At 39.4% G+C, this 16,092-nt stretch overlaps 1 long non-coding RNA gene across 1 annotated transcript in view; it reads left to right on the forward strand.

Moving 5' to 3' along the window:
* Positions 1-14,296: 14,296 nt before the first annotated feature.
* The window catches only part of LOC124430346, a 28,635-nt gene continuing 26,839 nt past the window's right edge, over positions 14,297-16,092 (forward strand). The window contains exon 1 of the long non-coding RNA XR_006943735.1: positions 14,297-14,737. This is a non-coding gene — a long non-coding RNA (uncharacterized LOC124430346). The remainder of the gene's footprint in view (positions 14,738-16,092) is intronic.

Below are 16,092 nucleotides of genomic sequence, written 5' to 3' on the forward strand. Positions count from 1 at the left end.
AGGCATTTTTTATGGGCGCCGCTCGGTCGGCCGGTTTGTGTGATAAAAATTGACCTAAGTCCTCTTCTTTTTTTTCGAACCGAAAGCGCGCCAGGGAGGAAGAGAAAGAGAGCGAGATAGATAGATAGAGAGAGGGTTGCGCGCGGGCGTTGCGCATCGGCTATAACTGCCTAACATTAAAAAAGATGGGCTGTGTACGGTGGGTGGCGTTGCTGGTGCTGCCGATGGTGGTGGTGGTGGTGGTGGTGGTGATGGTGGTGGTGGACAGGACCACGAAGGGTGGAGTGAGGCTTGCAACGTAGGAAGAGGCAGAGGTCGCGGAGGAAGAGGAAGAGGAAGAAGAGGAGGAGGAGGAGGAGGAGGAGGAGAACGCAGAGATATGGTGACGGTGAGGAGGAGGTACTGGCTGTGCGACGGTAGAGAGGGAGCTCGCGTTTCGAACGACGAGCGGCACAGCACGGAGATACAAGCGCGTCGTTGCAACGTATGTATGTGTCGCGTAGGGTGAGGAACGCGTGGTGAAGAACGCGTGCGAGAGAGCTAAGGGGTAGGGGAGGAGGAAGGGTGAGGAGGAGGTTGGTGGAGGACGCGGTCCTGTCGGGACGACAGGGAGGCTTTGGCCAGTTCTCTCTCTCTTTCTCTCTCTCTCTCTCTCTCTCTCTCTCTCTTTCTCTCCCTTTCTCTCCCTTTCTCTCTACCTCTTTCTCCCTCCTTCTCTTTCTCTCTCTTTCTCTCTTTCGGAGGGGGCGCAAAATAATGCGCATAAAATGTAGCGTATTTATCATGGAGATAAAATGATGTGCTCGACTTTCAGGCGACCGACGCTGTTGGCATGCGAGTACAGTCTGTGTGGAAACTTTAGGTTTTTTGCCTATCGAGATTGCACCGTGAGAAAAGGAAAAAGGGTGAAAATGTAATATTTATTACGATAAAAGGAAATATTTCGAAAGAAAATACAAAACTTTGAGTATAATCTCTCTACGAATTTACCAATACCAATTGGTTAGAATATTAACTGAATTTTATGGAAATGGTTTAATGGGAAAACAAACGTCATGCTACCACGTGGTTGACTATTTGGAAGGAAAACACGTTTAACCCTAGAAATAGAAAACAGTCTTAGTGGATTGAAAGATTTAGGGATAACATTTAAAATTTACTAGATGCAAAAAAGATCCTTGAGTAAAACTACTTTACTTTTCTTTAAAGTAACTACATGTTTCTGGATAATGTTGGCACCATTTTCAAGTAGACTACGTATCCTTAGTAATCTCTTTCATCCGAGAAACCAGACTCCAAAACGGAATTCATTCTCGCTTCGGGCATGTAATCATGCGAATCAACCCCTCTGTAAGCTCTTCCTCTCAGAACATGATGTAACGTCCTACGTCTAAATTTGCTTCTATTACGTTTCGAATAGCAGCAACCCTAAATATTATCTTGGGAATGAACGCAATGAGTAAGATCGCCAACGCTTTCAACTTCCTTGAGTCTTCTCTTGTCTCGAAGTTTGACAGCTGCGCTCGTTCGATAAATACGACCGATGGAGCAACAAATTGGCAATAAAATTTTGAAATCGTGGCTACAGGAAATTGACGCAAATGTCGTTCGTGTCTTTCAATCACAAGGAACCCCTCGTTCATGCGTAGCACCCTTACATTACGTTGTATCCGGAAGACGCATTCGAAAGACGCGGGATTCTCCTTCGTTATCGATTGTAATACGTTGAGAGTAATTAATATAATTTCGATCGAGATTGGAGTAATCGAAAATAGAAAATTAATTGGGAATGATTGTTGATCTTGAATCTTTCGTTTCTTTCGAATCATTCAAAAACGCTTCGACGATTGACTTTGTTCAATTATTGAGTTCACTATGAAGAAGAAGAAGAAGAAGAAGAAGAAAAATCCGCGAGATTTCGAAACTCACCCTCGAGTGATACGAACTCCCCAATTTTTCCGTACGAAGGAACAAAAATAAACTTAACGTGATCCTAAACTCACGAAGATGCGGTCCTTTGTTTTAAACGACGGGGACAGAGGTTGTTATTCGCTTGTGATTTAACTATGTATGTGTTCAACATATATATAGTTTCAACGACGAAGTCCAAGAGTCGTCCCCGTGTCCACCCTTCGTAATTCTATCAGAAGCCAATCACGTCCGGCTGAGGGTTGTCGCTGCTTGTGTATACCTTGTGGAAGAAACTCGTTGAGAGAAAGAGGGAAGGAGGGAGAAAGAGAGCGAGAGAGAGCGAGAGAGAGCGAGAGAGAGCGAGAGAGAGCGAGAGAGAGAGAGGGAGAAATGGAAAAAGGGAGAAAATGTGTACGAGAGTATTCACGGATATCTTATGAAAATATTGGCCCATCTTTCTAGATAGATTTTCTTCCTTTTTCTTTCACCTTTTTCCACCGTTTCCACTTCCTTCGAATATTTCCATCCTGAACGAACCCCCATACAGGAAACGTTGCCGCGAACAGTAACAACTCTTAACTGGCTTTAAATTCACGGTATCTTTAAACCATACATAGAAAAATACACTTAACGAGACAGTATACCGTAAATCCACGTACTCGCATTATCTTTCGCGGAAAAGATGGCACCTACCGGGTTGGACTGGTCTCACCCGACGAAAGCTTTTCATTTCCGTAATATTTTATAAGTTATCTCGTCAAGTCATGTCCTTGGATTTATGTGTTAATAACATTTCTCAAACTTCTCGTACGAGTCCAACAACGTTAAAATAGAAAGGACGAAAATTCTAACGATTTAAAATATCATCATCAAAGATCGTTAAAAACTTTGGTCAAAATCATTTGAAAATATTCGCCGACATCTTTGACATAAATCGTCGCCAATTGTCATTGACAATGAATGCAAAGCAATCTTTAAGAGACTCCATTTAAATGGAGTCCCATTCGTTTCGCTTTTGAAAGAAAAGAAGAAAAGTTAACGCGTTGGTTAGCGAACTTAACGTTACAAAGAGACAGAAAGACGATGCGTGTTTGAAGAAACGTAATTAGTCATCGTCGGAAAAGCCCGAGATCGTTTCTCGCTTGCAATGAAGGCCGATGAAAACGGTAGATGGGTATAAGGTATAAAGTTTTCGTATCAAAATTCAAGTGTCTTCCCATCGTTCGGCGTACTCGAGTATAGGAGCGAAGATCACGAAATCTGGAAACAAAAGTACGTTCGTCGTGGGAGGTGTAGGAGGGTAGATGGATGGTAAGGAGGGTAAGAGAAGGGATATAATATGGATCTCCATTTGAAATAAGCTTTTCCCCCGGTCTTCTAGCACCCCTACCTCTTTCTCTCTCTCTCTCTCTCTCTCTCTCTCTCTCTCTCTCTCTCTCTTTCTCTTGTGCACCTAGTTTGTTGCGTTTGAATATTCAAGCGAACAAGTTTTCTCCTTTTTTATATCTCCCTCTCCTACCTCCTACACTCCTCCTTCTCTCTTTCTCCGCCTTCTCCTTTTTTTTATTAGCTTGCTACCTACCTCTACCACCCCCTTCTTCCTCGCCCTAGCGTCGACTCGGACATCTTTATTCATTGCCTTTCCAAAGATATAATTGAGTAATTATTTATAATATATCTAGAATATGCATGCTTCACTTCTCTCCGACGGAATACATTACCGCTTACTACCCCTAAACGTAACCTCTTGTTACCGTTCGGATTTCTAGCTTGCAGAACGCAGGGGTTCTCACGCAAACAACTCTGAGTTCTTTCTCCGAGTAGCCGGCCTGATCGGACGGGGATATTAAAAAAGAAAAGAAAAAAAAAAAAGAAGAAGAAGAAGAAAAGAAAAGAGGGAGAAAAAGGAAAAGAAGAGAAGAAAGAAGGAAAAAGGAAGTAAGGGTAAAGGAAAAAAGAAATAAAGAGAAAATCGAGAAGTCAGAATGGAATTTCGATCGAACGATTCGTTACGTTCGTCGGATAAGACGTAATGTAGGAACGTCGATATATCTTAGGGGCTCGATCGGCACGAATCACAAAGCCAGTCTTAGAGAAGCGAAAGCCCGCGAAGGACGAAGCCATAATTTCGTATTAGAGACTAATCGCAATCAGTGGAAATAATCGATGTATTAGTCCTACCTTAATTAATGTCCTTATGATCGCGACATAGGTTAATCAGACCCGTCGACGTACAAATTTACGGTTTCGCGTGCATACGTGATCAACCCTTATTCAGACTTAGATATCTATCTACTTTCGAGACCATTCATATTTCGTGTTAATAAAAATTCTTTTTTATTACATTATATTTTAATTTCTATCACATCAAAAATTTAACAAATGAAAAGTTTGTTATTAATTAATTCAAGAGAAAAGTAAAATTCTGTTTAAAAAAAAAATCTAGCTCAACAGATTGATCGACTGAGAACCAATTGTCAAGTAGAAACGTTTAAAAGGAATTTGAAGAGTAAGAAAAGAAGAATGAGAATCGTTTTAATTCTCGCCGTAAGAGAACGTGCGCCGATGAAAGGCCGAGAAAGGGTTGAAGTATGCGAAGCAAGAAGGAGAAACGAAGGCGCTGAAAGGTGCTCCGTTCTCTGCGACGGACTATAACCAAGCCGTTTCATATTCGTAAGAAAACGTTCCGATTGGTGCGAGTCTGTCGCGTGTCTAGTCGCAGTAAAACGAACGCATTCGTACAACTTGACCTAACCAAGATTTCATCCTGGCCAATTCCTTGGACACCTTTTCTAACCTTCCTCATTATCCTTTTCATTCTTTTGACATTTCGTTGCACGACCACCTGCCGTTTATGACAATCCTATTTATCATAACAACGGATTATAAATAGATAACAAAAAAAAAAAAAAAGACAAAAAAAAAGGAAAAAAAAATAATAATAATAATTAAATTTCAAGAATTTCGTTAATGGTCCATTGATCGCTTTACAAAAAATAAGTCGCAAAAGATCTCTAAGAGCTCTTAAGTGATCTCTCAAAATCCATAGAATTCAATCGAATCGTGTAGCTTACGAAAGAAAATAAATAAATAAATAAAAAGACTTACCGTAAACGAAGACGACAGACGTAGGAGGAGACGAAACGATCCCTGAATGGCAACTTGCCGAAAATGGCGTTGGGAATATATCCCGGCAATTACCATTACGTGCCTGAAGTTGGCCTGCTCGTCGTTGGGATAGCATAATGCTGTATTTAATGGGCAGCACTGCGGGCCGTGTGTGACACGATATACGAGGCCGAGTCAACATATATCCTGTCAGATTTTTAAAATGCCCTGATTTACAGTGACCATTGTACTGTCCGCCGCATATCTATTGTCGTGGCTATATCCCGACGGTTATCCGTTCGCTTCTGTCTAATTTCTTTCAGATATTCTCTTCCTTCCTTCCCTTTTTTTCATTCTTCGAGACGTACTGCGCATACATGATCAAGAAGAAATAATTTTCTGTACATACATCGAGATCGAATACTCGACTCATGATTAAAACACATTTATACAGATAATCATCTTCTATTTTAAATCATCACCGTAAATGAAAGAGTATAGAAAATTCATTAATTAGATTGATATTTGAAAGATATATCTTTTATCTCGATTTAAATTCATAGACAGATAATCATGGATAATCAAATGCTATGGAAGATACGAGTAGTAAATCGAATGAAGGAGAATCGATGAGAAAGAAAAAGGAAAAGAAAATGAAAAAGAAATAAGAAAGGAAAGAGAGAGAGAGAGAGAGAAAGAGAGAGAGAAAGAATTTTATACGTCGAAGATGCTTTCGCCATTGGTAAAGGAATATATAATTGGTATCGACGTTACTTCTTCGAGTCACGCATACGCGCCAATACGGTCAAAAGGAGAGATAAGTTAATGAAATTCTGAGTGTGTGGCAAGGTGTGTTACGAGATTCTTACGTGTACACGATATATAATGTCGATTCGATATAAATTGATTAGTCGTGATACTCGATGGACCGACGGCTTTAATTAAGTTATCGATTTATTTTCTATATCCTTCCAATGTCGTCCTTTCACGCTTCACGTTTCCTCGATCTTCCTCGTAAAGCACTCTTCCAACCCTTTTTACTTGGCTTAAGTAAGCATTAACGTGACTCGTCACGTTCAGCTTGGATTCTCTCTCTTTCTCCCTTTCTCTCTTCCTCTCTCTCTCTCTCTCTCTCTCTCTCTCTCTATCTCTCCCTCTCTCTTTCTCCTTCCTCTTTACTATCCATGCCATTCACGGTTCGTACTTCATCGCTGAGAAAAAGTTAGTATATCGATGAAGCTAAAAGCTATACATACATTCTCCTTGAGATTCACAATTTCTTTTAAAAATGATTCCAACTTATAAACATTCACATCAAAATACAAACTATCTCAATTCAAAGATTTTCCTTCAAACTAACAAGTTACATTTCCTCTTTTATTTCTTATCCATAAAATTTCGTAGTTCCGAAAGCAACACGGTAACGATTCCCATAAATGTCCAATCAATCCCAACCCTTCTCCTATAAATCTTGAATGAACGCAAACGCGTTACATCGACGATATACGAACGACAATCAGAGTTACTGCAAGGATATTTTATTAAATGCGCATGTCAATGAATAATCCGAGAAAATTTCGTAGCTTGAGAAAAATCTTGGTCGTTCGCGTGCTTCGTCGATCGATAGTAGATCGTCGAGCGTTAATGGTGTAGCCATTATCGCAAATTTCTCTCCTTAAATCGAACGTCGCAGCCGAGTTCAAGGTAAGCTTCGAGAAGCGGTAGCTCTCTCTCTCTCTCTCTCTCTCTTTCTTTCTGTCTTTATTTCTCTTGCATCAGAGATGGAAGGACAGAGAGAAAAAGACAAGGAGAAAGAGAAAGAAAGAAAGAGAGAGAAAGAGCGAGAGAGAGGGAAAGAGTGAGTGAGGGGGAGAGAAGAGAGTGAAATGGAGAGGCAACCGAGCGAAGCTGGCTGATTGTAAGTTATATGCGACGCGCTTGCTTTATATCTCTCCAACCGCAACTTTCCGCTCTCGTAAAGCCTGCCTTCGTATTCTCCTCTTTGCATTCGCGTCCGCTTCGAAAGAGTATCGTCCTTTTAACTCGAATACGTACGCGGTTTTTAACCTCCACGACTTTAATCGGATCCAAGTCACTGTTTACTCTTTTACTTTCTACCTAAGTCACGAAAGCTTTGACCCTTTTTGGATCCCATCTGCTACGATTAGAAACAAACTCTTATCACATTTGGTTAATTTTTACTTCTTTTTTCTTTGCTTTTTTTCTTTTAAACGTATTCCCATGTGATTCATAAGGATCAATATATATATATATATATATGTATCTAATTGTTGATTAGTTAAATTCCCTACTAATCCGATAGAAAGGAGAACGATTAAGATATATATTTAGATGGTTCTAATCGAGTGTTATAGAATGTTTATAAGATCGAGTACAGTCAGGTTCGCATTGGTCGATTTGCCGGAAGGTAACAGAGGCAGAATGTGTTATTCTTCGACTGACCTGAGACACTTCCTTATACAAACGGAGAGAAGTTAGAGTCGTAGGGTCACCGAGATCTCTCAGCTCTCTGGCTGATGTCCATAATCTGAGCAGAGACGGTACCGGTGACAAGGACGAGGACAGAGAGCTCCAGGTGGCGATGGTGGGGGTCTACGGTGTTCGGGTCTGAGGTTAACTTATAATAACAGAAGTTGTGCCGGAGAGTTCAGTGACTGGGCAGCACCTAGGAAAAGCCCAGGACAGCTAGCTCGACAGGGATGAGGGATAGGTCGTCGCCAAGTGTCCGGCCAACAGAATGCGAGCTATAGTACCTACTAGCCCGGTACAAGACGTGAGACCTGCTCTCACGTGACCGCCGGCAAACTAACCGTGGCGTATGCTGCACAAACAGTGTCGAACTTTGGGCGCAAATTGTAAATTTAGAACTTCGATATGTCTTGGTGATGCCCGACGGTAAATCGCCTGATACTCCTAGAACGACTAACCGAGTCTTTCTCCTTCCTACGATCGTCTCGCGATAAGTCTCTGTCCGAGAAGGATATTCCGTTTACTATTTCGACAAAATCTTCATGGGAAACAACGATATTATTCAATTTATATCTAATATACACTGATCTTCGTTATAACTTATATATATATATATATATATGTGTGTGTGTGTGTGTGTATACACACTAATTAATATCAAATAAATATAATTATAAATTTAATTAATATAAGAAAGTTTAAAGATATGATTTATTGTTAGACTTCGATGTGCTCTCTGGTACGACCTAATTGCGACTAAGATGTTAAACGAAACAGAAAAGAAAAATAAATAAGAGAGAATAGAGACAGCAGAGGTCACACTATCACTACGCGATAATCAATGACATTTGTTTACATAGATGTATATGTATCGTTTCTAAGAATATTTTTCTCTATTATTTAGAGGTGACATTCATAAAACATGATGGTATAAGAAAATTAAAAACAAGGAGACGGTAAAAATTATTAATGTTATTTCCACGTGTACTATCATTGTTTCTTTCTCTATAGAACGAGAAGAAACAAAAAATAGAGAGAGAGAGAGAGAGAGAGAGAGAGACAAAGGAACAGAGAACATGAATTTGAATACCCCGAGCTCTCTTTTATCACACGCCATACGAATCGGCGGAAAGACTGACAAACGACAAAAGCGTAAAGACATAAATTTAAATAAACCTCCCTCGAATCGACGTTTTCCCGTTACGCGGTACTTCGTAAGTGAAATAAATACATCTTTTGCCATTATGTATATGTACATACATGTATATCCTCCGTTTGACAATTTTTATCGCATATTCCGTGAATATTTGAAATGAATAAATGCATTTTCCGGTTTTATCAATGTTCCGAAGAACGTCGAAATCGTAATACGATGAGAATGGGTTGCTCGCTCGTTGTCATTCGCGATACGTTCATTCGAAGTATCACTTTTTGCCCTTAGGGTTCGTAACAGCAGGGAGGGTAGCCGACTTTACTTCGTGGTAGGTACTCGTTAGAAAATGTCCAATCGCTGTTCGAATGCGTTCTCTTACAATGTATGGCTCGACTGAATCATGACTCTCATAAAATATCATCGGTAAACAATTAACATTCGTGTAAGTCCAGCCCACGCGTACAAACCATCTTACGGGCATTTGCAATGACGAGTAGAAGGAGAAGGACGAGGAGGAAATGAAAGAGAAGTACAGAGGGAAAGAAGAGGAGGAGGTAAAGGAGAAGAAGAAGAAGAAGAAGGAGGAGGAGGAGGAGGAGGAGGAGGAGAAGGAGAAGAAAGAGAACGCGTTCGGTTGCTTCGTACGATCCGCTCTAACAATTTGCCCGGAGGGTTGTTACCTCGTTAAGTGACAATCAGAGGCGTTGGCTTGAAGTAGTACGCCAGCATGTCAGATGTCCATTGCTGTTAGCAGGCTGGACCTACTTCGACACGTCTCGGATCACAGGTCAACGATTTGTTCGAATCGTCGTTGTAAATCCAAATGTATGATTACTCAAGTACCGAATATCGTCACTTTCTTATCGATAATAACGTACATATACTACCCTCCAAATTCTCGATTCTCTTTAATGAATTCTTTCAATCGATTATACGCCATTCCTTCTGCTTCTCGAACACCCTCCTTTTTTTTTCCTCTGTCAAACGATGAACGAACCCTCCTGAAGCAAAGTGAGAACGTCCCCTTCGATCGTACGACGGAGAAATAACATCGAATGATCGTGATTGTTGCCGTATGAAATCTACATTTCTAACGATCTTACTATTGTTTTAGAATGTATACGGAGTGAGTTTTGAAAGGGTGTCGGGCCAACGAATTTACATAAACGTGTCCCTTATCTTGAAACTGAGAGATAAATTCTGATAAACGTACCTTATCAAAGATATACTTTTAACAATGAGAAAATGAAAAATGTAAAAAAGTAACGTTTTATTTATTTAGAAATTAAAGATATTACTATTGTAAATACGCGTATTATATTAACATTATTTTCTAAAAGAGATAAGATAAAGTTTTTGATTCATTCGTTCAAGTTTCTACGTCAATTTAGAAGTTGTCTGTTGTTATAATTTATCCTACAACTAGTTGTGCCTATACCTCATGAAGGATGGTTCTATCTAACAAAGATATTTTTCACTTTATTCAAAGATATAAAATATATCTATATAAATTTTGCGATAACGTCCATTTAAAATTAATCGTTATTTATGAAGATATAAGTAAAAGAAGTATACTTATCTTTCGTAATATTTTTCCATCGGATTATTCGGATTGAATATGATATTAAACGAATTTATAAATTAAAAGGTGTTTCGGCGTATCTAATCTCTGAATAAAATCAAAACGTAGAGTCTAATTATCGAATCCCACCTAACGATCATAAAAGAATTAATAACGTCATGGTGACTGGTAGATATCGAATAAAGAAAAGAATAAAGATAACGAGAAAGTAAAAAAGGAAATAAAGAGGGAGGGAAAGAGGAAGAGAGAGAGAGAGAGAGAGAGAGAGAGAGAGAGAGAAAAAGATGAAGGGACGATCAGCTCATATAACCAGACACCTGCCAAATTTATATCGGCTAATCGTTCCACGTGTCGTTTCTCTCTCGATACGGAACAGAGCTCTCGAGTCATAAGCTCGAGAATCACGGGATCTCGTACACTCATTACGGCGAACAAGTCGGCCGAATTAACGAGCCAGAGAAGAAGGAGGCCCGAGGGGTATGGTTATTGACTTTTGTCACGTCTACGTTGTAGCACGTTGATGCGATCGGCATCGATACGTATCAATTACACGAGGAATATTAATGAGCTATCAAGCATCGCTGCCGACGAGGCGTGATCGCATGATGTGAATTTCTCTTGGTGTGTGAAAAGGAAAGAAGGATAGATATAAAATGAGAGTAAAAGAAAGATAGAGCGAGAGATACAGAGAGATAGAGAGAGAGAGAGAGAGGGGGGGGGGTGATGAACGAACGAAGAAGGCGTAAGAGAGAGAAAGAGAATGGGTGAGAAAGAGGGGGCAGGTATCCGCGCGTATTTGACGAGGGATCTGGAGTTGTCCCGAGGGAGAAAAAAAGCAAGAAGTTGATTGAATTTTACCGCGTGCCCGTGTACGTCGTGTGTAGTATTCGCGGGTTCCGAGGCCGGACACGTGTGTATTTAGAGTTCCCGGGAGCTACCGGGGTACTTACGCCGGCACTTTCGATGTGACGGTGTTATAAATGGGAATTGAATCGAACCCACCACCAACGCCATTGCCATCGACGCCATCCGTCCACGCCTTTCCAAGGTTATCGTCCGCGCCAAATCTATAGCCCAGATACAATCCTGACAGAGACACGTTTCGTAAATTCATTTCGAACATTAATGGTCATCACCTTAGCTCTTAAGATTAACCAGAAAATCGATCTGCTCATTTCGTAAGGAGTCTCGCTGGTTATAATCGAGATTATTTGGATCTCACAGTTTCCGCCGGTAAGATTCAAAGTGCCGAAGTTAGGCTCCTTCGGCGAGTGCTATAATTCTCCCTAACGAAAGGAGGATAGGAGCGTAAAGAGAGAAAGGAAAGAGCAACCTCGCTATTACGAGTTATTTGAATACGTTACGAGCTACGCATAATGAAGTGCCCTCTGGCGTTTTATCGTTAGCCCTTCCACGGTAATCGTTCGGTCCGATGTGCGATAGAAGAACGGAACGGCCACAACGGTATTCGCTACTGGGCGTGGAGAAATCCGCGAGCTTAATAAGGGTAAAGCGTGATGAAGTGCTTTCGTTGCTATTCGACGAGCGACGGCAGAGACTGGTAGAGTGGCCTACTGGATTTATCGTTTCTCCTCAATTCCGATGCTTCAAGATCCTTTTGAAAAAATAATCTTCACCATTTTATCCTTCAACGAAATTGGAACTTTCTTATGCATGTACATACATATATATATATATATATATATATATATATATATATATATATATATATATATACATATATGTATGTATATGAGAATTGTCGTATGTCGTTAAAGCTAGAATTAGAAATAAAATCCGAATGAAATCATGTACTAATACAAAGAACGATCATCAATCATCTCTTGACTAGAATAACCTGCAATTGAGATTTTTTTTTTCAAGGCACATGTTATGTCAACGAGTTTCAAGATCGTAGACCTTGACTCTAGCATAATTAGCACGTCGAGGCGCAAAAGCCTACTTTGTTCATCCACTCGATACACCTCTCATTCTCTTTAACATCCAATGCTAACAAGCAATAACCATGTTCCTTGACAAACGTAATGTCCTAGTGTATGGACATAAACTATCCTTGTAAATCTATAAATGTTTATTATCTTCAATGGTCTTGGATTATAAGCTATAAATCGTTATTCGCTATTAAGGTATAATCCTTCTATTAATATTTTCTTCTTAATGTTTCAGTTTGGAATAAAAATCGGTAATCTGCATTGGAAAGATAAAGAAGAAATTTCATGAAAGTAACGATCGTTGAACCAAATTCATGCGACTTTGTGTGGCTGATTATTTCAAGAGATCCTTCTGTCTATCTCTATCTCTTTTTCTCTCTCTCTCTCTCTTTCTCTCTTTCTCTCGACTCTTTACGCTCGTAAACGTCGAATTTCGACGTGGCAAAAACGGTAGCAATTAAAAGGGCGTCCCTGATTACTCTTCTCGATGCCGCCTCGTAAAAAATTCTCTCGAAGGACTATCGGCTCGCTCACGGCTTAGAGCACATTCGTTGCTCGCGAGCAACAATGTACGATAATGAAGAATTATCGCTGCGTAAGGCTGTTGGAAATAGAGGCGCGGGACTACTCGTTAGCGGATCGGGATCGTAAAAATCATTCTGATGCTCTTGCGAAAGCAACGGACGTTCCTGTTGGTTTAAATCCCTCGTCGCATCGGCCAATGTAAAAAAGAGAAATAGGAAAAAGTATTTAGTGTGGCACTCTAAGGACTAAAAATTTTACAAATGACATTACTTACAATCTTACAAATTTATATATAAATCCATTGATATTGGATTAAAATTAATGAAAAAAAAAGAAAGGAAAGAAAAACAAAAAAAAAGGAAGATTTGATATCGATCTTAACATATTACATTTAAAGTGCATTGTACCTTATTTATCTTTCGCCACGGGCTATTTTGTTGGAATCAGAAATATTCATTCGTTTCACATAATACAAAATAATACAAATACGTAAAAGTTTAATTAAATACCGATACAATTTCAATAACGATATCAAGATCGGTGTAATAAAAAATAGGTTATAGGTTAAAAATAGACGTTTACAAGTAAAAAAAATATTATTTTGTTTTTCTTTTATTCTTTGGTTTTACGTTTAAAAAGAAGAGTCTTTAAAAGGAGTGCAAGACAGTGCAAGCGGATTAAGGACGTACAGCGAATTATTGGAAGGAAGGGGCGATAAAGTTACGAGGGATACTGGACGATGGATGAGAAACCAAAGAGAAGGAGAAAGAGGGAGGAAGCGAGATGGCAAGTGAATAGGGGAGTGTATTGTAAGTGCCTCGGGGCGAACTCTCGTAGGTGGCACGTCTCGCACGTTCGCGCCATTTTCCGTCGGCGTTTTAAAGGCTCGTTCACATTTGCACCACGTACTGTTCCATTTGTAGAAACTTGGTCATATCGTTTACGTGATAATCAGACAAGAGAAAGTTAATTATATTTATCGGTTATCGTGACTATTTCTGTATCAAACGATCGTAATAGTTTACAAATAATTACGAACAATTTATGATACCATTAGGAATCGCAAATATATTATATGCAGGTTATTAAATTTACTTTTAAATATTGTTAAAATATCGTAATGATCTAACAGGTGTTTGTATCGTCGATCTGTCTCATATTTTTCGGAATATATATAGGAGATCAAATATGGTTCATTAAAAATATTTTCAGTTGATAAGTTCGATAACTTTTAATTTAAATATCATAATCAGAACGTTTTTAAAAACTTTGTATATATTAAAACAATAATAAAAAATAATATATATGTGATTTTACAATTTAGAAGAGAAATTAGATCTTAAGTTTGTCGATTCCATTTAAAACACCGTTTCATAGCTATTCACGAAGTCTTTAGGACGACTTAATGACTAAGTTTCTTAGAAGAAATAACAATGAAAAATAAAAGAAAAGAATCTCATTCACCTACATAGCATAGATTTTCACATATCAAACAATTCCTTATTACTGTCACCGATCACACGCTGATGTCATTGAAATTCAAATTGTAAACATCGAGGTAAGAGATACTTCTCATTGGAGTCAGAAGTAAACAAAATCATCGTGAGTAATACGTAGTATATAGTAATGAGTAAGTAAACGACCTTTAATACAATAACAATCTAGTATTTCAAGTACACGTTATTCAATAGAGAGAGTCAGTCGACAATTGGATACGTAGAGAGTAACAACATGTTAGCGGGATAAGAATAGGTTAGATCTAAGATTTTTCTATGGATTCATGGGAATGATTTTACGTTCCCGTACGTGGAAAATTCTACGAAAGTGTCGAAGAAAGAGTTAAGAGTCCTGAAAGAATAAGAAAGAAAGAGAGAGAGAGAGAGAGAGAGAGAGAGAGAGAGAGAGAGAGAGAGTTGGTATCAAGAGGCGATTGCAAAAAACAAGAGTAGAAGTTAGCAGGAGTAGCTGGAGTAACAGCAGCCAGCACCAACAGCAGCCAGCATATACGTATTAGAGGTAATATTTTAGCGGTACTTTTAATTTCGCTGTGATCGTAAACATTTCGACGCACGCACGGGCGTGCACGCGCGCCCGCGCGCGAGCGCAACCAAAGGAGAAAAAAACGAACGAGAGGGGAGTGGAAACGAAGGAAACGAAACGGACGAGCCGAGCTCGTATTTGCATATTTTAATGAGGCACCAGGCGTATAGTGTGGCGCGATGCTGGCACACCGGTGACTGCGTCTGCCTGTCCGATCCTACCTTCGGTAGTATTGCTTCGCTTCTGGTCTTGGTTTGGTACTCAGGTAGCCTCCGGTTCTTGGCCAACGTCAGCTCCAAATGCCGATGATAATGTGACGACGCTTCGACCTAATGCGTTCGACTTCGAATAACTGAGACTCGTTTGTTTTAATGTTCGATCTTTACCGAAATGGATATAGACCCTAAAGCCTGACTTATATTTCAAGCGTATGTGATAGATTTTACGTTTAAATTTAACAGATCAATGTTTGAGTTTCTCATTGATACTCTTATTCGAAAAGATCAAGAGGTTATATTCGTCACGATTATATATGTATGTATGAAAAAGTTTTTTTCCTTTATACGATAGATAACTGTACGTATATAAAAAATCGATAAAAATTCTCGTTTGATATGTACGTACATATGTATATACATTGTATATGTACGATCGTATAGTATTTATCGGTAAAATATACTTTTTCATTTCGCAAAGTAACACCCGATAAATGTTTGCCTTTAATAATCGCGTAATGTTTTTAAACTTGATACAATGGTTTATCCCGTTACATAGCCAACGAATAATGCAATATTTGCGAGATTCTACAAACAACTCGACATCGTCATCTATAACTTTAAAGAGTTATCAAAAGAGAATTGATGCGTTAGAAGAAAAAAATATCGAATGATATCACGTAAAATGAAGAAGCAATGTGTGAAAGAAAGTTTTCAAAGTTTCGATCGAATTCACGAAATCCTAGAGGATTCATTTCCATTAGAACGAAGTTATTTAGAACGTAGTCAAAGTTAGTTCGATCGGTATCAATCGTTTCTTTTGCTTTCTACGAAGTACCGGACACGATCGAATACGGTCGAGCTCGGGACCGAAAGGCGTTAATTATAATTAGCAGAGGCGAGATTAGTAATTAACACTTGGGGGTAACCGTGAACGTTGCGCGAAGAGGTGCATTACGAGTTGCATTTGTATGCGTGTTTATAAGGTTGTAGAAGAACGTATGCTCACACGTTCATACATGTTCGTGTAGGTGCGCGAGCACGCGGATAATAACGCTCGAGAGAGGGACCGGCCGGCTGGCTGGAAGGCGAGCGAGGCAGGTCGTCCGATTTATA

This window comes from Vespa crabro, chromosome 18 (assembly GCF_910589235.1).
Source record: "Vespa crabro chromosome 18, iyVesCrab1.2, whole genome shotgun sequence".
NCBI lineage: Eukaryota > Metazoa > Arthropoda > Insecta > Hymenoptera > Vespidae > Vespa > Vespa crabro.